This window comes from Lagenorhynchus albirostris, chromosome 16 (assembly GCF_949774975.1).
Source record: "Lagenorhynchus albirostris chromosome 16, mLagAlb1.1, whole genome shotgun sequence".
NCBI lineage: Eukaryota > Metazoa > Chordata > Mammalia > Artiodactyla > Delphinidae > Lagenorhynchus > Lagenorhynchus albirostris.
In genome coordinates this window covers 59481898-59503524 of record NC_083110.1, presented here as the reverse complement: position 1 = coordinate 59503524, position 21627 = coordinate 59481898, and the positions used below count along the sequence as shown (strand labels likewise).

The window sequence follows — 21627 nt, the reverse complement described above, 5'->3', positions numbered from 1 at the left end:
TGAGTTTCACTTTTAACAGAGGTGCCTTCAAGGAGTTGAAACAATTCAGAAAACAGGATAACTGCTAAGGTAAAATTTTTGTAGTAGTCTGCCCTTTCAGAATGATCGTATGGTCTCTAAGAGCCCTGGCAACTATAAAATTCTGTTTTCATGGTGCCCCTAACTCTAGTTGCCTTATCTACTAGTAACTGTGTCCATTTTTCTGACACAATTTTGACTGAAGAGTAATAACTGTAGTTAGGAATTTCAAAAAGAAGGGCACGTCTGCTGAAATTCATTGAGAATCCCGTTTCCACCGAAAACTATTCTTGGGATAACCCTTACAAAATTTACCTAGTGAGATGTCACACTATCACATGTGCTGGGGGGGAGGGAGGGATATTTTCAGAGTAAAGTCAGTGGCTATCTTCCAAAAGAAATTTTTAGATTTTTCCTGTAAAGAAATAACTTTCCAAGCCCTTGTTACCATCTTGTACTTCTTCCTCCTCCCCTTCTAATCTTTTAGAACCTAGTGCCTCACCCAGGTTTTTAACGAAAACTTTGTTACTGCAAATTCCTGTTTCACGAGGCTGTCACAGCAATTACAAACCACAGTTTGTGGCTTATTACAGTAAATCATTAACACTATCATGGGATACTACCTAGTTGTCTGGGTGATCACAGTTTTTTTTTCTATTTCCGTGGCTTGTATTTTACGTTGCTGCAGGAAGAAATTAACCAATATATATTTCTATTTACATGCATATATATTCTCGAGTTTTTAAATCCATGTGAACTTCATAAAATGGCATTTCTCACAAAAACGAACAAATTATATGTAATTGAGGGTTCAGCTGTGTAAATATATAGAGTTGAGTCTTTAAATACCTATTTAGAATTGCTACCTTTCATTCACTCCTCCATTCAATAGATAGTCTCAATTTGCTACTATACGCCAGGCATATATTCTAGGAACTTATATTCTAGATGGTTAAGTGGGATTTAGACAAACAATAAAGGAGAGATATTATCTTCTAACACAGTGATTTTCAACTGGGGGTGACCTTGCTCGCCCCCCTCCCAGATATTTGGCAATTTTTGCAGACATTTTTGGTTGTCACAACTAGGGGAGAGGGTGCTTCTGTCATCTGGTGGGTAGAGGCCAGAGATGCTGCTAGACATCCTGCAAAGCACAGGGCAGTTCCCCACCTAACCCCCAACAAGGAATTATCCAGCTGAGGTTGAGAAGCCCTGTACTAACCTTTAGTATTATAGTCCTGGATGCTGGTTACCCTTGAGGGAGTAGTGACTGGAAGAGGACAATGGGGTGGGAGCAGAGCCAGGGTGGAGGGAGGTTTCTGGGTGCTGAGTACACGGGTGCATTTATTATGCAAAATTTCTCTAAACTCTGCTCTTATGGTTTGTGCATTTTTCTATGTGTATAATTTTAACATATAGCCACTACATTTTTTGAAACTCCTTCCACCAAGAGAAGTATCTATGTTCCCTCCTCATGAATCTTAGACCTGTGACTGCTTAACCAATATAATACAGCAGAAGTGACACGTGCCAGTCTCTAGACCCCGACTTTAAGAAATTGGCAAATTCCACTTCCTGTCATTTGGAACGGTCACTCTTGGAACCCAGCCACCATGCTCTAAGGGAGCCCAAAATAACCCACGGAGAGGCCCATGTGGAGGAAACTGTGTGGAAGGAAACAGAGGCCCCAGGCCCTCAGTCCTGGTTGAGCTCCCACCTGACAGCCAGCATCAACCTGCCAGCCAGGCGAGTGAACCATCTTGAAGTAGATCCTCCTGACTCTATTCAAACGACCCCAGCTGACATCGAGTGGAGAAGAGCCAAACCTTCCCCACTGAGCCCTGCCCAAATTGCAGATTCATGAACTAAATAAACAACTGCTGTTAATTTAAGTGACTACGTTTTAGAAAAGTTTGTTAAGCAGCAATCTATAACTGGAACAAGGTTAAGTAAATCAAAACTTTACTTTAAAAAGGAGTACTACAGCCATATATCTTTGGGAAACTCTTGGCTAAATAAAGTTTTAAAATTTCTCTTACTGCAGAACTTTTAATGGGCTAATGTGTTTGGCGTTTCTGCACAAGATTATCCACTGTTTCTCAAACATTTTTAACCGTAGAATCTGCATTTTACAGTGCCATCTTGCAAGAAAGGTGCTCAATAGACCAGACTTTAAGAAAACCAGACTAACCTTTCAGTAATTCAGTAATTGAAATTTTAACCCTTAAAATTGAAGAGTTAATATCAAGATAGTTTTAACTAGAAAATTCATATGTAATCCAGTTAATTCTGGTAATAAAGTGAAATGCCTTAAATTTGCCTAACAAAATTTAAAATTATTTTAATGGCAGTTAAATAGCGTAGATGGCATCTCAGTAGCTATTTCAAAGTCCCTGGGGTCATAATCAAAGGCTACATAAGTTAAAAAAAATAACTCTACATTCTGTTTTGGCTTGGAAAGTAATAGTAGCAATGTGTACTTCAATTTATTTTTTTTTAAGTGAAGTATAGTTGATTTACAATGTCATGTTAGTTTCAGGTGTATGTATACTTCAATTTAGGTGTTGAATGTTATAGAATGCTTTCCATGTTTCCTAAAATTCTCACCTGATCTTAAATTGAACCACACAACATACTTCTAATATACTGATACAAAGTTGTCTATTTATTTGTCCTTAAAGACAACATTGGGGACTTCCCTGGTGGCACAGTGGTTGAGAATCTGCCTGCCAATGCAGGGAACACAGGTTTGAGCCCTGGTCCGGGAAGATCCCGCATGCCGCGGAGCAACTAAGTCCATGTGCCACAACTGCTGAGCCTGTGCTCTGGAGCCCGCGAGCCACAACTACTGAGCCCGTGTGCCACAACTACTGAAGTCCGCACGCCTAGAGCCCGTGCTCCACAACAAGAGAAGCCACCGCAATGAAGAGTAGCCCCTGCTCGCCGCAACTAGAAAAAGCCCGCGCACAGCAATGAAGACCCGACACAGCCAAAAATTAATTAATTAATTAATTAATTATTTAATTATTTAAAAAAGAAAACATTGGACTGAAGTGGATAAATTTAAAAATTATATCCTGTCTCATGTCTAGTGGAACTCAAGTTTATTCATTATTGTCATCATCCAAAATCAAATGGAGGTTTTGTTTTGGTTTTCTTATCAAAGACCAATTCACAGTCCCCACACACATTCAGTTTCCCCATGTCTCAGCTCAGATGTATCACTTCAGCATGAGGGAACTTTGGAATAAAAACTGTAGCATCAAAGTATAGCATTGTGCCGAGTAGGATATTGACCAGCTTCACAAATACCCCTGTCATCATTCTCCTTTAGCCTTTCAGACCCTCCACTAGAACCTGACCTCTGCAGATAGAGTTCTCCGATCAGTCCTTAGTCCCCTCTTATCCTGGATCCACAGCACCTTGATTTCCATCCCCTGGCCTTATTATCAAGTCTTAGCCACCCTGATCTATACTTGATTGCTGGAAAAGTTATTTTGTTTGAACCTTCGTGTTCAAACTGTGCTGACTCTGATCAGCTCCCTCTCAAACCAACTGAGTTAGAAATTCTGGTTTCTAGATTCCTCTCTGGCTTGGGGAAAGACACTTGTTTGGCTTTTGTGCCAAAGCACACCATCAAAGGGGTCTGGGAAGGCTGAAATCCAGCACACATTTCATTAATCAGGCTGAGAGCCTGTGAGTCTGTCAGCCCAAAGGGACATCTTTTCTGGTTTCAACAAAGGTGATTCATAAAGTGGTGGTATCACTGGCCTCTAACATAGACCTCAGTGTCATCATTGAAACCTCTGGGTATTCTCTTTCCATCTTTTCTATTGTCTTAGGCTCTGTGCTATCCCATGGCATTTCAGAAAGGTCTTTTAAATATGAGACATTCGACAGGGTGATCTCTAAAGAATTTTGTGTCCTCAAGTTCTATGACTCTATATTCTATTCTTCCTGTCTCCCCCCTTCTTATGGACTTAGTGCCCTCTCCCTCCACCTGAGAAGCTGTCATCTACCCACTGCTGCAGCAGAAGTTTCGGTTCTTCCAAACCCACCCCAAATTATCCCTTTTTCCAACAGCCTCACATATAGATGTGCAAACATCCAATTAAATTGTAAAGGTAAATCTTACTGACTTCTATGACAACGTTTAAAATCATTGAAAACTATGGTTACTTTTTAATGAGTTTTTTTTTCAGAGAAAACCTAAAATAATTGTAACATGTTGTGTTCCTTACCGAGGGCAGGTGAATATGGATGTCCCTGCTCAGAAAGCAAATTCACCCTTGCTTTGCCTTTTAGTTCTATTCAGGCCCTTTACAGATGGATGATACCCACCTACACTGGCGAGAGTGGATCTTCTTTACTCAGTCTACCAACTCAAATGCTAATCTCTTCTGAAACACCCCTACATACATATACCCAGAAATGATGTTTTACCAGCTTTCTGGGCATCCCTTAGCCCAGTCAAGTTGACGCATAAAATCAACCATCACACCACACAATGGAACACTACTTAGCAACAAAAAGGAATGAACTATTAGATGTGCACAGTAACACGGATGAATCTCAAAAACCGTGTTGAGTGAAAGAAGCCAGACAAAAAGGAGTACATGGAAACTAAAAGGCAAACTAAACTACAGTGATAAAAATCATGCCAATGGTTGTTGGGAATGAAGAGGGAGAGGACTTAGTGGCACATGGAAACTTGGGGGGGGTGATAAATGTGTTCATTGTTTTGATTATGGTGATGGATTCATAGGTGAATATTTATGTCAAAACTTACCAAATTGTACACTTTATTTTTTTTAAATTTTTAATTAGTTAATTAATTTTTATTTTTGGCTGTGTTGGGTCTTCGTTGCGGTGCACGGGCTTCTCATTGCGGTGTCTTCTCTTGTTGCAGAGCATGGGCACTAGGCATGTGGGCTTCAGTAGTTGTGGCTCATGGACTATAGTGTACAGGCTTAGTAGTTGTGGCACACGGGCTTAGTTGCTCCACGGCATGTGGGATCTTCCCAGACCAGGGATCGAAACTGTGTCCCCTGCATTGGCAAGCAGATTCTTATCCACTGCGCCACCAGGGAAGCCCAAATTGTACACTTTAAATACATGCTATTTGCTGTGTTAATTATACCTCAGTGAAACTGAAAAATACATTTTAATGATGTTATCTAATCAATTAATAATTATAATCGATTATTGTGACCTTGTATCTTATTCAAAGGCAATTCATAGGCTTCTCCTTAGTAATGGTAATAATAAATCCAGGTTTATATTACAGATATGCAGCTAACTTAAGTTTACAGTCAGGGTCCCTAAGCAAAACATTAAGAAATGGTCCTTTGATAACTTTGTTTATTGAAAATTTATTTTCATAGGAAAGAAAAATGGTATTATGCAGGGGTGACCTGAGTGGGCTTTGGCCCCCCCAACATCTCTGTTGGCAATGACTCCCTCCATTCTTTGAGATGGACCAATATTATAGACATAGTTTTTCTCAATGTTATGTAAATGGTTAGAGGTAAATCCAAACCAATAAGCTTCCAGACATACAAGTCTGGCCACCACTGGGAGAGATCTCCCCTTTAAGTGACTCTTCCTACAATGTGGAAGCCACTTTGGTGGTTTTTATGCCTTTGATTAGCACCAATAATTATACTGAGATTTGTAGAACATTTTGTTTCTGATTGCTATTCACTAAATTTCTCAAAATGTAGGCTTCCAGTGGAAAACTGTAAGTTCTTTGCTCCCCTTGAATCTTTCTGCCTCATTCAGGAAACCATCTTAATTCCATTCCACAGCTTTGCCTTTCAAATGTTTGCTGGTTCACATAACAACAAGGATTAGGGAATTATTAAAGGATAAAGACTGCTTTGACGCCAGTATTATTGCCATCCAACCCCAGAACCGATCTTGCTAAACCCACAAACTCAGAAGCACAAGCTCTCTTCCAGAGCTTTCCTTTGTCTTCTTCTCAAGCCACATGATTTACTTTCCCAAAGGGAGGTTATGTTCCATTATGTTTTGATAGCATCCAGATTCTCCAGATAAACTCATTTACAAGGTGGTACACTCCTGTAAACCAGGCCAACTTAATTATTTTCCAATTACTCACCCCTTGATTAAACTGGCAAAACAAGCTAGCTTGATTTTTAATATAAAAGCACTGTAATGCACTGATGTGCTTCTTCAGCTTCAATAAAACATCATTTTTATTAAAGAATGAGGGTTTCTGTGTAGTCAAAGTGTTACTTATATATGTACTGCACAGAAGGAAAAATTCAGTATTCCCTTAATTCCCAAGAGCAGGTAGCAAATTCACCAGAGGATTTAAAACCACTGCAATAAGAGCCAAACAATGAGTGGGTGGAAGTAGGGTTTAAAAAAAGAAAAAGTGATGTTTCTGATAGAGAAGACATTTCATCTTTTACAATTTGCTTAATATGAGAAGTTAAGAGCTCAAGAAGACCAGCAATTAAATGGTGTTGGTCGATATTTTAATATGAGGAGGCAATGTTTGAGGATCAAAAGCCAAAAGCCAGCGCTGTTCTTAGCTGTATCAGCTGTCTTTTTTTTTTTTTGGCTGTGTTGGGTGTTCGTTGCTATGCACGGGCTTTCTTTAGTTGTAGTGAGCGCGGGGCTACTCTTCTTTGTGGTGCACGGGCTTCTCATTGCAGTGGCTTCTCTTTTTGCAGAGCACAGGCTCTATGTGTGCAGGCTTCAGTAGTTGTGACACACGGGCTCAGTAGTTGTGGCTCACGGGCTCCAGAGCACAGGCTCAGTAGTTGTGGCGCCTGGGCTTAGTTGCTCCGCGGCGTGTGGGATCTTCCTGGACCAGGGCTCGAACCTGGGATCCTGCATTGGCAGGGGGATTCTTAACCAGTGTGCCACCAGGAAAGCCCTCAGCTGTCTTTTGAAGGGCTAACCATGTGGGGTTCTCCTGACAAATTTACAATGCTATTGAGCCTGCAGGAAAATGGGCTCTGCAACAGAAGTGGTGTTAAACAGGCCACCCAGTTACCTCTTCAGAACTGAAGGACTTACTCCTTTTGGGCGATGGGAGACCAGAACTGACTCAGCTCAATAGTCTCCTCCCCCGAGTTCACATCTTCCTGTGACAGCCTCACGCATTGACTGGTTGATGCCAGGGTACATCAAGGTCTGGCCCTCTCACCCCGATGCAGGACAGCTCTGAAGAGCCATCCCAGCTCCAGAGATCCCAATAGGCTTAGCTGAGGCCATTGTTGAGACTACTTCACAGCCCACCTTCTTCCTGCCCAATCCTGCTTCCTTCCCTTCCTTCCACAGGTGTTGAACCCAAGCATGCTCAAGTAATAAACTTGCAGCACAGTTATCTCTGTCTCAGAGTTGGGTTCCCTCAAATCCCCTGTTATTCCCAGCTGTAGTGAGATATAATTGCCATACTGTGTAAATTTGAGGTATACAACGTATTGATTCGTTACATTTATATATTGCAAAATGATTACCATCATAGCATTAGCTAACACTTCCATCATGTAACATAATTACCATTTCCTTGTTTGTGGTGAGAACATTTAAGATCTACTCTCTTAGCAAGTTTCAAGTATATAATACAGTATTATTAACTATAATCACAATGCTGTACGTTAAGTCCTCAGAACTTATTCATCCTATAGCTGAAAGTGTGCACACTTTGACCAATATCTCTCAGTTCCCCACACACCCCAACCCCTGGTAACAACCATTCTAGTCTCTTTTTCTGTGAGTTCAGCTTTTCTAGATTCCATTTGTAAGTGATATCATACAGTATTTATCTTTCTCTGACTTATTTCACTTAGCCTAGTACCCTCAAGGTCTATCCACAAACGGAAGAATGTCTTTCTCATAGCTGAATAATATTCCATTGTGTGTATGTAAGTATGTGTATGTGTATCTCATCTTCTTTATCCGTTCATCCAATTATGGGCACCTAGATTGTTTCCATATCTTGACTGTTGTAAATAATGCTGCGATGAACATGGAATCCCAAACCCTTCCTGTTTGTTTTCATCTTATTTTTTTAAAAAATAGTTAAACAACAAAACAGGATATAAAATGGAAGATTAAAATCATACCCCTATTCTCCTAGCTTCCCAGAAGGAACCACTGTTAACTATTGCTTGTATATCCTTCCAGAAATGTCCCATAAATCCATAACCCTATACACATGTATGTCCCTTTTTTCACACAAATGACAGCATAATATCTAAAATGATGTGTAATCTGATTGGTTTCATTTAGATATATTCTGTATATCTTTTCATATAAGTACATACAGATTTCCTCCTAGTGGCTCCATATTATACCATTATATAGATACACCACAATTTTTAATCAGACTTTCCTACACAAATATGTAGGTGGTTTTTTGTTTTTTCTTTTCATAAATAATATTGCAAGGAGCATCCTGTAATGTTATCTTTGCCTATTTGTGTAGTATATCTAAAGCATAGATTCATAGAAGTAGAATTCTTAGATCAAATGCTGTGAGAATTAAAAAAAAAAATTAAGATATTGCTAAATTGTTTCCCTAAAAGGCAGTCCCAATTTAAATTCCAAAAATTCCCAAAATCAATGCAAGAGAATGCCTCTTTCCCTTGTACTCTCACCAGTTGTGAGCTTAACAAAAAGGTTTTCATCTTTGCCAATAATAATAGGTGGGAAATATTACTTCACACCCCTGCAAACCTATAGAATGCCTTTGTTTAAATTTTTTAAAGGTGTCCCCTCTGGGTGAATGAATTTTAAAAGTTCCCTCCCCACTCCCAACTTTCTAGCTGGACACAGACCATGCCAGAATGTGTAATTTTCCATTCAGAACTACATTTCCACACTGCTCTTCCCCTGGCCAGTCACCTTTGCACATTGCCCAAGCTGAACAACTCCACATGGCAGCCCTGGAACCTCACTGTTTGAAATTGCATTTCTTTAACTATGCATTACGTCCATACAACCCTTGGTACTTTTCTTGGTCATTTGTTTTTTCATTTTTCTTTATGGAGAAAACTGTTCTAAGTAGTTCAAAACCCATCAAGGTGATATTTTCATGAATCTGTATAATACCCCAACAGAATAGATGAATTGTAAATAATAATATCATTTGGTACCTTATTTACTGTATTGAAACCAGTTGACTTTATTTTCATTTTGTTTATTTATTTTTAAAGTTTTGGCCTCACCACATGGCATGAGGGATCTTAGTTCCCCAAGCAGGTGTTGAACCTGTGCCCCCTTCCATGGGAGCACAGAGTCTTAACCACTGGACCACCAGGGAAGTCCCAAGTTGTCTTTAAATTTAGTGATTCTGGGCCATTAGCTCATCTGCCTCAACTAAAATTGTATATCCAAATGTATGAAGCAATTCCTAGACCCTTGTCCTCTTTTAAGAGCACTAGAAAAAATGATAATACTAATAGATATCATTAATCAAGTGTCTGGTATGAGCTGAGCAGATTAGAAGGCAGTATAGCTTAGAGGCTTCACACCCTCCCAGCTGTGCCTAACCTGTGACACAGACTCTAAGATCTCATTGACTCTACTCTGGCCACTGTACACCTTAGATAATTTACCTAATCTCTCTAAAACACCCCTCCCCTCTAAAACGGGGATAATAATAGTAATAATAGTACCATCCTGATGTTCGAAAACACTTAATATGATACCTAGTAATTGCTCAAAAATTGTGATCTATTTTGACTGGACGTCTTACATACATTATGTGACTCTCCTGATTTCAACCAAAAAACTTCAATAAGCACCTATTGCCAGCACAATAATATTGTTTTTGAAACTGTGTTCTCTGGGACTGTAGAGGAACACTGGGGCTGCCATAGGGAAAAGGACTGAGAGAGAATAGTTCCATTCTTATCTGTCTATTATACTGTTCCAAAGAAAGCTTAATATGAAAAAAAAAGTTTCTTTTTTTTTTTTTTTTTAAAGTGGAAATTTCTCTGAACCATACAGGGGAAATCTTGGCTTTCAAGGTCTTCCAACAGTTTGGCCTCAACCTACTTTTCCAGACTTATCTTCCTTGATACTCAGCCACAAACTTATCATCCTATCCACTACAATGGTGTATTTGCTATCGGCACACTAGATTACTCATTCCTTAGAAATGGGTCCACTGTCATTTATCTCAATATTTTCGGAGACTAGCAGAGTGTCTGACACCAGCAGGCGTTCAGAAAATATTTGTTTCATTTATTTCAGTAAATGAACCCTCCACTTTAGTTAAATTTGTCTCCTGGATACCTCTCAAATGTGTCTTGTATCTCCTTCCTGCCCTTTGTTCATGAATATTCCCTTGTCCGGATGACCCTTCACCATCTCACCTCCACCAAATGCTTAATTCAATCTTTAAGGCTAAAATCAAATTGTGTGTTTCCTATAAACTCAATCCTGACCCTTCTAATTGGAAGGCCTTCTTCCCCTAAACTCATATGGTTTATGAGTTGTCCGTAATTCACTCAGTGATTTAGGACGGATTACTTTCTATTGACGTTATCTGCATGTCTTATCTTCCTGTCCTGGAGAGCAGTGACCATGTCTTAAAGTCATCTGCTTTCTTTTATTGCTTAGCCCAGTCTCAATGTGCTCAATAAACATTTAAGAAGCAGATTAACAAAGGAATGAATGTTTTGTCCCTTGATATCCCAGCCAGGGTAGCCCCAGAAAATGGGGGACGCACAATAGGTAAATAAGAGTGAGACAATGCTTCTCAAAAGTTTCAAACAGGGACTCCCGGAAATGAGCACTCTTGCCCCTGGGGTAGGTGATCGAGGAAATCCTCAATTCCATATCCACCAAGGGACAGCTGTATAGATTTACAACAGTGTAAGGTTAAGTTCAGATAACAAAGCAAAGATAAAAAGAAGACTTTTTTAACTCTCTACAACTGTACAATAAATTAATATGTTTGGAGAGCAATCCCTTCTTTCTGCAGCGTCCCCTGTGAAGTTGAAGCTGTTTGGGCAGCCTAGGCATTTATGAAGTGCAGTGTTTCAGATATCCACGGCTGTGTAACAAACCAACCCAACACATGGTAATTTAAAATATCAATGTTATATTATGTCTCACAATCTTGTGTATTGAATCTCTAGGCATCTACTTTTCAGGCTCAGCTGGGGTCACTTATGTGGCTGTAGTCATCTGACCACTTGCCTGGAGCTGGAGGGTCCAAGATGCTCTCACTTACATGTCTGGCAGCTGGTGCTGGCTGTCTTTCGGGACCCAAAAGCTATCCTTCAAGTATGCTAAACTGGGCGTCCACACAGCATGAAGCATCTCAGGATTGCAAGATGGCAAAAGAAGAAGCTGCAAGGTCTCTTTATTTATTTATTTTTGGCTGTATTGAATCTTTGTTGCTGCACACGGGCTTTCTCTAGTTGCGACAAGCAGGGGCTACTCTTCATTGCGGTTCACGGGCTTCTCATTGTAATGGCTTCTCTTGTTGTGGAGCATGGGCTCTAGATGCATGGGCTTCAGTAGTTGTGGCGCACAGGCTCAGTAGTTGTGGCTCACGGTCTCTAGCGCGCAGGCTCAGTAGTTGTGGCACACGGGCTTAGTTGCTCCATGGCATGTGGGATCTTCCTGAACCAGGGCTCGAACCCATGTCTCCTGCATTGGCAGGCGGATTCTTAACCACTGTGCTAACAGGGAAGTCCAGAAGCTGCAAGGTCTCTTAAGGTCTAGGTCCTGAAATTCACATAGCATCACTTCTGTCACATTCTATTAGTCAAAGCAAGTCACAAAGCCAGCCCAGTTTCAAGTGGTGGAAAATTAGACTCTGTTTGTTGATGGGAGGAGTGGCAAAGTCACATTTCAAAGGGGCGTGGACACTGGGAGCTGGGATTCATTGGGGACCATTATCATGACCTAACACAGGCAGCTCCAGACATTCATTTATATGCCCCATGATTCTGCTGAGTGAGAACCACCTGACTACTTTTGGTCAAGGGACACTGACTTCTTACTGAAGAAAAAAGTCGCGCAGTGGTTAAGAATCCACCTGCCAATGAAGCGGACACAGGTTCGATCCCTGGTCCAGGAAGATCCCACATGCCACGGAGCAACTAAGCCTGTGTGCCACAACTACTGAGCCTGGGCACCACAACTACTGAGCCTGCAGCCACAACTACTGAAGCTTGTGCACCTAGAGCCTTCTCTTCTCCGCGACAAGAGAAACCAAGACAATGAAAAGACCACACACTGCAATGAAGAGTAGCCCCCTCTCACTGCAACTAGAGAAAGCTCATGCACAGCAACAAAGACCCAAAGCAGCCAAAAAGAAAAATAAATAAAACAAATTTATTTTTAAAAAAAGTAATATAGACTCATGGGAGAAAATTTAGAAATACTGCCAAAGCAAAGGAAAGAAAAAAGCAATCACCTATAATACCACCACCCCAAAATAACCATTGTTAAGATTTAGGTTTATATCCATCCAACCTTTGTTCTAAAATATGGATAATAATACATAGTCTACATAAACTATATATTATTGTACACATTCTTACCAGGTGCTGTGCTATGTACTTTGCATAGATTATCTTATTTAACACTCACCATAATCCTATGAGATAGATACTATTATCTCCATTTTTCAGAAGAGGACATTTGAGGCCTTAGCTAACTTGCCTAATGTCATATACATACACATATTTATGTATATATATCAACCATACTACTGTGAACTCTCTTTTTTCCTATAATATCTTATCATGAAAATTTCCTTACTTGTTAGCTTTTGTATGGGCTAAATCAAAATTGAAAAGCAACAGTGACTTTACAATATCTGAAATCTGGTTCCTGGCCATGATTGCTTCTTGAGCCTGTCAGGTGGCTGCAGATTAGAGCGAAATAATGATGTATGCCCTTCTCTACAAAGTACTAGCTTTGAAATTTTAATCTTTCATAAGAGCCTCAAGGCTTGATTTTGGCAAGGTTGGTTAGTGGAGAAAATAGCATCTGAATTTTTTTTGAATGTTATGACACATTTCTTAAAAGCTCAGCAGCAGGAGTGCAAAGTTGGAACACGTTCATTTCCCCAGGAAGCCAAGAAGTGAGAAATGACAGGCATCACGGACCACAGGGAAATCACAGCTCTTTCCAGGTATAAGGTGTTTGTGGTTTGATACAAGATAATATGTTTCATTGATCACCTACCTCTCAGTAAATGAACGTGTCCTTCCAGTGCACACATCTTACATTTCTATTTTTAATCACTAAATTTTGGGCAAAAATTGACAGGGGTTTGTGATAAGTGGGAGGGAAGTGACAGGTGGAAATGTTTGGGAAGAGAAACATACAAGGTCCCTTTTTACATGAAACTACAGATTAATAACATGAGAAGAAGTGAAAATGGCAAATGTAATATGAGAAGCAATATAAACATACAAAATAAAATTATGTTCTTAACAATTACTTTGGAAATTTAATGCTTATTTGTTCTTGTATATGAGAAGATGACTTATTACGATTCACCTCAATTTCTACCTATCAGAAATAGAAGATTCAGTAAGCTTTGCTGGAAAAAAAATTTTTTTAATTAAGCCCTTTAACCAATTATTAGAATCATGCTCACAATTCATTTCCAGCTAGCAATATAATAATAAAGATAAATTTATGAACGGAGCATTTTACTAATAAAAAGGAAATTTTTGTGTAGGCCTAATGTTGCTTTTAACTTAACAGATATCTTTTTTTTTCAACTTTTGAAACACTGTATGAGAAAAATAAGCCAACTAAACAGAATGGAATTTCTATGTGCCGGTTGTTATGTAACCCTCCCGTGGATATTTACCTTTGTAAATACTAAACCCTCAATTTCAAACAGTACCATATGCCCAATCAAGTAGAGATTAAATGCTATTGGTTTGGTTAAATTTTAAGGCACATTGGTAAACAAGTTCTTTTTCATATGCCAACTACAATAAGTTGCAAATGGCTGACTAGAACACTGAGTTGAAAAGGGTTCTGAGTATGAGCGTTCAAGTTCAGAAGGGGTTCTGAGATAATTTAGTGGCTTCTGCCACTGGTAGGTGATACAGGGAATGGCAGCGTGCATGCCCTTGTTGCCATCTCTGCTAAGATGTAGGGAAATATTACTTTGCATGAAACATTTGTTTATTATTAGTACTCTTTCTTCGCAGTCATTTGACACATATTTATTGAGCACCAACTTTGTCCTAGAAAATGTTCTAGGTTCTGAGGATACAGCAGTGAGCAAAAAAATACACACATACACACTGACATTTGAATATAGTACTTTGCTATTTTCAGAGGTTTTTCTACAAGATATCTCATTTAATCCTCACTATAGCCTAGCAAAATAGGTGAAACAGGTGGTGATATCTACATATTACAAACGAGGAGAATGAAGCATAAAAAGTTTGAATATACTTCTTTAGCTTAAATATATTCACCAGAAAAGCATAGAGAGAAAAAACAAGAGCAAACAAATACTTAATGGTGAATCTTTAAAGGCATTTTTATCAAAATAAAGAGTAAGAGTAACCATTTCCTTTTAATACTGTACAGGAGCAATATAAGATTTGGAAAGGAAGAACCAAAGCTGTTCTTATTTACAGTCTATAGGTTATCTATAAATTCCAAAAGTCAACATACAATTAATATTAGGGCACAAGATTTCTGGGTACAAAATCAAAATATGCAAATCAATAGAATTTCTATGCATCTTAGTACTAATCAGAAAATGTAATAGTAAAAAATCTCAGCTTTAGCTGTTTGTAGAGTTTGACAAGCTCAACCCAAAGTTTTCATTGAAATACAAAGGGTCAGCAGTACACGAGACAATAATGAAAATCAAGATAGAGGAATATTCATACTACCAGATATCAAGACCTATAAAATTATAGCAATTAAGACAGCATAGCTTTGACCCAGGGACAGAAAAATAACCAATGAAACAGATTAAAGGACCTATAAACAGAACCCAGCACAAATGGAAATTTGATATATGGCAAAGTTGTATTACCATCAATTGAAAAGAGAGACTAGTCAGTAAATGGTCTTGGGGGGAGTTCCCTGTTTGCCTAGTGTTTAGGATTCCAGGCTTTCAGTGCTGTGGCCCGGGTTCAATCCCTGGTCGGGGAACTAGTTCCCACAAGTCGTGTGTCTTGGCCCAAAAATAAATAAATAATAAATGGTCTTGGGACATTGGCCATTTTTATGGAAAAAAATAACATTCATACCGTACTACACACACACACACGCACACACACGCATGCATGCATACACACATGCATACACACATGTATACACACATGCATACAGGCTCAGAAACTTTTACAGATAGATTAAAGACTTAAAATGAGAAGTTTTTAAAACTTTCAAAAAGAAATACAGAAAAATATCTTTACGACCATGAGATAGGAAAGAATTCTTACACAAAGCAGCAGAAGAAGGAGAATAATAAATTAAACTTCTTTCTTTTTTAATTTTTATTTATAATAAATTAAACTTCTATCTAACAAAGATACTTTAAACAAAGTAAAAAAGATAAGCTACAGATTTGGAGAAAGTATTTACAGTGAACGTAACTGACAAAAGATTAATTTCCAAAATAAAAAAGTATTCCTACAAAACACTAGGATAAGGAAACCCACCACCATCATGGATGAAGGGACAGGCACTCACAGAACTCAGTGACAAACAAACATTTGAAAAGATGCTCAGGATCACTCATAATCAGCAAAACACAAATTAAGGACTTCCCTGGTGGCGCAGTGGTTAAGAATCCGCCTGCCAATGCAGGGGACAAGGGTTTGTGCCCTGGTCCGGGAAGATCCCACATACCACGGAGTAACTAAGCCCGTGAGTCACAACTACTGAGCCTGCGTGCTGCAACTACTGAAGCCCACGTTCCTAGAGCCGGTGCTCCACAACAAGAGAAGCCATGCAATGAGGAGCCCGTGCACGTCAAGGAAGAGTATCCCACGCTCGCTGCAACTAGAGAAAGCCCGCGTGCAGCAACGAAGACCCAACACAGCCAAAAAATAAACAAATAAAATAAGGAAATAAATAGAAAAATATCCTAAAGACACACACACACACACAAATTAAAACAATGATTTCACACCTTCAAACTGGCAGAAAAGTTTTAAAAGCTAACAAAATTCAGTGTTGATGAAGATGTAGAGCAAGGGATATTCTCAAACACTGATCCATATAGTCATTCAGGGATACATCAGTCGTTCAGGCTGATGGAGGTTCCAGATCTTCCAATACTGCCATTTTAAAACATGCTTCCATGGTCTCTGCAGCAGGGAAGAGAGCCCAGAGAATTCATTCTTCTATGCTTACTTTGGAACTTACACACACACACCACATCTGCTTACAGCCCATTGACACAACTAGTCTCATGGTACCAACCTGCCTGCAAAGGAGGCTGGGGGATGCAATCTTTTTGTGTGCCCAGGGAAGAGGAAAATGAAATAGGATTTGATGAACACATGGCATTCTCTCTGTCATAATTGACAAAATATTAAAATTTTATAAAACTGGGTGGTAGGTAGATGTTAATTTTATTATTCTTTATGTTTACATTTTTCATAATTATTTAAAAGAGAGGAAAATGAAGAAAGATTAAATGATCTGTCCAGAGCTACGGTGCTAATAAGTGGTGAATTACACTAGAACTGTTTTCTCTCTAATAAAATTTTCCTCCAAGAGGCAAATCCAGGTACTGAATTCAGATTATTCATTTAAGACATATATATTGAGTTCCTATTATACTCCTGTCCTTGAAAAGGGCACATTACAAAGGCAGAAGAAACAGACACATAAATTATTGCAATACATTACAATTATCACAATGGAACATGAAAAAAAGTATGTACAGAGTACTTTTGGTCATTAAAACCTGGTAACATGATCACTGGAAACTTCTTCATGGTGGTCTTGATTCCCAGAAAACTTTTGAATGTGCACTAGCAGTGCATGAGGTCAATGTAATCTTCAATTATGAGAGCTGAACTTTTGTGGAGAGTTATTTCAGGAAATTCCTGAAGCAAAACTTCGCCATGAACTCCATCCAGTTCATACTCAACCTGTACAGACTTGCTAGGGAGGTGATGCTAAAACAATATATACAGTCTTCTTTGACCTCACGTCTTCAAATAAGAAGCTCTTTGCTCTACACAAAAGTAGAGTGAAATAGTGAAAAGGAGAATTGTTCCATTTACTAGTATTGAAGTCTTATGCCTTGCTGAAGCCTCTAGGAAGACAGCTCTCAAAGCATGGCACACTTGTGGAGGTCAGAGACTGAAAAAACCTAGTGTATTTTCTAGATCATCCTCCATGACCAAGTACATAGCTGCTTCTGATAATTTACCTCCTTATATTCTCATCAATGCAGTTTTAAAATACTCCCCTTATGTATACAGCTATGTTTATCAAATGAATTCCATAATCTAGTTCATTCATTTATTCAACACAAAGTTTGGAGTTGGGGATATAGTGATTAGCAAAACAGACATGGTCTCTGACTTCTTGGAGCTTATAGTCCAGTTGGGGAAAGAGACATTTATCAAACAAGTACACCAATAAGTATTCTCATATATGGACAAGACTTATGAAGACAAATAAAGGGTTCTGTGAAAGAGAATAGAGACTACTAAGGATTCTTATTTAGAATGAAGGGATTCAGGACTGCCAGTCTGGGGTAGTGACTAGTGGTAGATTAGACTAGGGAAGTGGTAGAGGAACGTTGAGACATTTGTGATATCTTTTAGTGCTTAAATTGCTAGGATTTGATGATTCATAGATATGTAGATGGAGGGAGAGGGAAGGTCCAGGATGACTCTCAGGACCAATCCTCAATATAAAAATTCCCCTCATATTCTCAGAATGCTTTTTCTCTTCAAGTTTTACAAAAACACTCATATTCATCTATGTACTGTTGCATTCCTTGCATAAGCACTTTATCCTTAGATACAGATGTTTTCTTATCTGGCAGGGGGATCACTGCGACACTGGCCACATTTAAGCCTGCTGCACTCAATGCCATTCATCTTCTTTCTTTTTTCTGTCACCAAGATGATGCTAAATCCAGAGCTAAAGGCTCTCACTCCCCTACTGCTCTCTGCAGTTATTTTATACTCTTCAAGGATTTTTAATTCACATTTAATTTATTATATCACATTTACATGTATATTAACATGGTACAAGTTTTACAAGGACAAAGGGTACACAATGAAAAGTAGGTCTCCTTCCACCCTGCAGCCCAGTTGTCTACCTTCTCTCCCTCAAATCAGCCACCATTATAAATTCCTTGAGTGTCCTTCAAGAGATAAGCTTTGCATATGCAAGCAAATGTTTTGTAAATAAATGGAAGGATACTATGATGGTTAATTTTATGTGTCAACTTGACTGGGCTAAGGATGCCCCAAATAGATAATAAACATTATTTCTGGGTGTGTCTGTGAGGGTGTTTGTGGAAGAGGTTAGCATTTGAATCAGTAGACTGAGTAAAGAAGATCCACCCTCACCAATGCAGGTGGGCATCATCCAATCCTCTGAGGGCCTGAATAGAACAGAAAGGCTGGAAAAGGGTAAATCTTCACAAAAAAGGTAAAGCTGGGAGAGACATCCATCTTCTCCTGCCCTCAGACTTTGGTGCTCTTTGTTCTCAGGCTTTCAGACTCTGACTGGGACTTACATTGTCAGCCCCAGATTCTACGGCCTTTGGACTTGGACTTACATCATCAGCTCCCATGGTTCTCAGGCCTCTGTTCTCAGACTGAATCACACCACTGGCTTTCCTGGTTCTCCAGCTTACAGATGGCAGATTGTGGGATTCCATAAGCCCATGAGTCCATTCCTATAATCTTCTCCTATCTATCTATCTATCTATCTATCTATCTATCTATCCATCCATCCATCCATCCATTAATCCTATTTGTTCTGTTTCTCTAAAAAGCCCTAATACAGATACTATACTCGCAGCTCTGCACCTTGCATTCTTCACTTATTATATCTTTTCATATAGGCTATTTAATGACAGTGTAAAATTTAAATTGACTTGATTTGATTTAATTTGATTAATCTGTCCTTTATTGATGGACATTTATGTTGTTTCTAATTACAGGCCATTACAAACAATGCTGCAGTAAATAATCCTTACATACCTCATTTCACACATATGCAAGCTCCTCTACAGAAAAAAAATCCTGTAAGTAGAATGCAGAACCAAAAGGTATGTGCATTTGTAATTTTTATATCTATTGCCATAATTTTAAAGGATACTCCAATTTACACTTCTATCTGCAATATATTGGAGTTCCTCCTATCTCACATTCTCACTCACATATTATGTCATCAAACTCTTTGATCTTTGACAAAATGAGAAGTATAAATATTACTGCATAATTCTAATTTGCATTTCTCTTAGAGTAGAATTGAATGTCTTTTCCTACAGCTCTAACAGTGGTAAGGTTTAACTGTGAAATTTGCACATCTGTTACTTTATGTGAAAGAAACTTTTCAAAGTTAAAATGAATAAAAAATGTTCTTTGATCAACTATGAGTAGATAGATTGTCAAATCTGGTTGTACTGTCCTTTAAATATGAAGATGCACAGATCAATTTTGATGAAGTCATTAATTTGCAGACATTAAGTTTTGAAATGTTATTACTCATTATTGAGATTGAACTAAAATTGGCATATGTTCTTTCCATTTTTTCAAAAGGAACAAGCATTCATCCATGTAACAACATGGGTGAATCTTAAATGCATATTGCAAAGTGAAAGAAGGCAGAAAGATAGTCTACATTCTGGGAAAGGCAAAACTCATTAGAGATGGAAAACTGATCAGCCAGTCATTGCTAAGGATTTGGGGAGAGAGAAGGACTGACTAGGTTAAGCACAGGGGACTTATAGGGCCATGAAACTATTCTGCATATTACTGTAGCGGTAGCTACACAACACTATCCATTTGTAGAAACCCACAGAACTTTACAGAACATGTGTGAACCTTAATAATGCAAAATTTTAAAAAAATCAACTAGGAGGGTGGGGGAATCCTGGGATGGAATACAGTCTGTGACGAAAGAATCTAACTATATTACTAATGTGCAACATGACCTCACTAAGGGAAATAGGGAAAAGAGATGCTGACCTACCTAACTTTGAAAATGACTGGAAACTGTAAGACTAAAGACAAAAGAAAGAGTACATCAGCCTATACTCTGGTTGGTAAAGGTGTTTCTCCAGGGGGACAAGTTAACAATTCTGAAACTGCTATATATGTATGCCAGGAGTGAGCAAATAAGTAAATGGCTGGTGGATAGCCAGGTTTCCCACTATCAGTGAGAGAGGTTACAGATCAGCAAAAGGAGGAGGCTAGAATGAGCTTTGTGGTTCTGGATTAGAATGGAAGAATTGGTATGCACTCATGTTAATCTTAATGCAGATATTGATGGATAGATATAGACATAATCTGCATCCTTATATAGATATAGATTACATAACCTGTAATAATCTATATCTAAGTATCTATATATGTTCTTATACACAGGTTAGTATACATGCATATATTTCTTAGCTCTCTCTGCTGAGAGGGCGTGGAAAGAACAATACTCTAGTAGCAACAAGCACCCCTTGTGCCTAGATCTTGGATTCTGACACCATTCTCCAATAAAAGGAACCAGGGCTCCTTGGAGAAATGGCTGATTCTAGGACTGGGTCTGGGAATATACAAGATGAGCCTGGAGCACCTTGTAGTGCCTGAAAGTAAGGAAGTGCTCAAAAAATAAAACTATGAGGGTATATCAAAGGGATACCAGAGCTAATTGGAAGAGCTCCCAAACGCCAAAGCAGGAAAAATTGGGGCAAAAAAAAGACTGGATTTTAGTCCAAAGTATAAAATAAATACCCAAGAATCTATTTTAATATAAATAAATGATTAAATAGATAAATAAATGGATGAGAAGAGACAAATCTCCCCATATAAAAGAACGCCAAATAATCCCCCCTCCACTACCTAAGGGTAGGTTACGCTTAGTGATTTGCTTCCAAAGAGCACAGTATGAAAAGGAGAGGGAAAGGTAGCTTTACAATGAAGAAGCCTGGCAAACACTACCTTGGCCAGGTGACCAAGGTTAACATCCTCAGTAATAAACCATGTGGATAGCATAGACCTTGGATAATTATGTGCTGAAAATGGCTTAATTTCTGTGGTCTTCTTCCCCAGAACCTGTAACACCAGGATAACCGTGAGAAAAACATCAAATTAAGGGACATTCTACAAAATTCCTGACCAGTACTCCTCAAAACTGTCAAGGTCATCAAAAACAAGGGAAGTCTGAGAAACTGATATATCCCAGAGGAGCCTAGGGAGACATGGCAACTAAATGTAATGTGATATCCTGGAGAAGATCCTGGAACAGAGAAAGGATATTATGAAAAAACTACAGAAATCTGAATAAAGTATGAGTTTAGTTTAAAAAGATGTATCAATATTGTTTCATTAGTTGTAACAAATGTACTACACTAATGTAAGCTGTTAATAATAGGGAAAACTAGGTGCAGGCTATGTGGGAAAGCTCTGTACTTATCTTTGC

The 21627-nt window shown here is 38.8% G+C and overlaps 1 long non-coding RNA gene across 1 annotated transcript; it reads left to right on the top strand.

Annotated features, from left to right (window-relative positions):
• Positions 1-20: 20 nt before the first annotated feature.
• Positions 21-21345, top strand: LOC132506691 (uncharacterized). The gene is made up of 3 exons (XR_009535932.1): positions 21-69; positions 19154-19261; positions 21258-21345. It is a non-coding gene; the product is annotated as an uncharacterized LOC132506691 (long non-coding RNA).
• Positions 21346-21627: the final 282 nt, after the last annotated feature.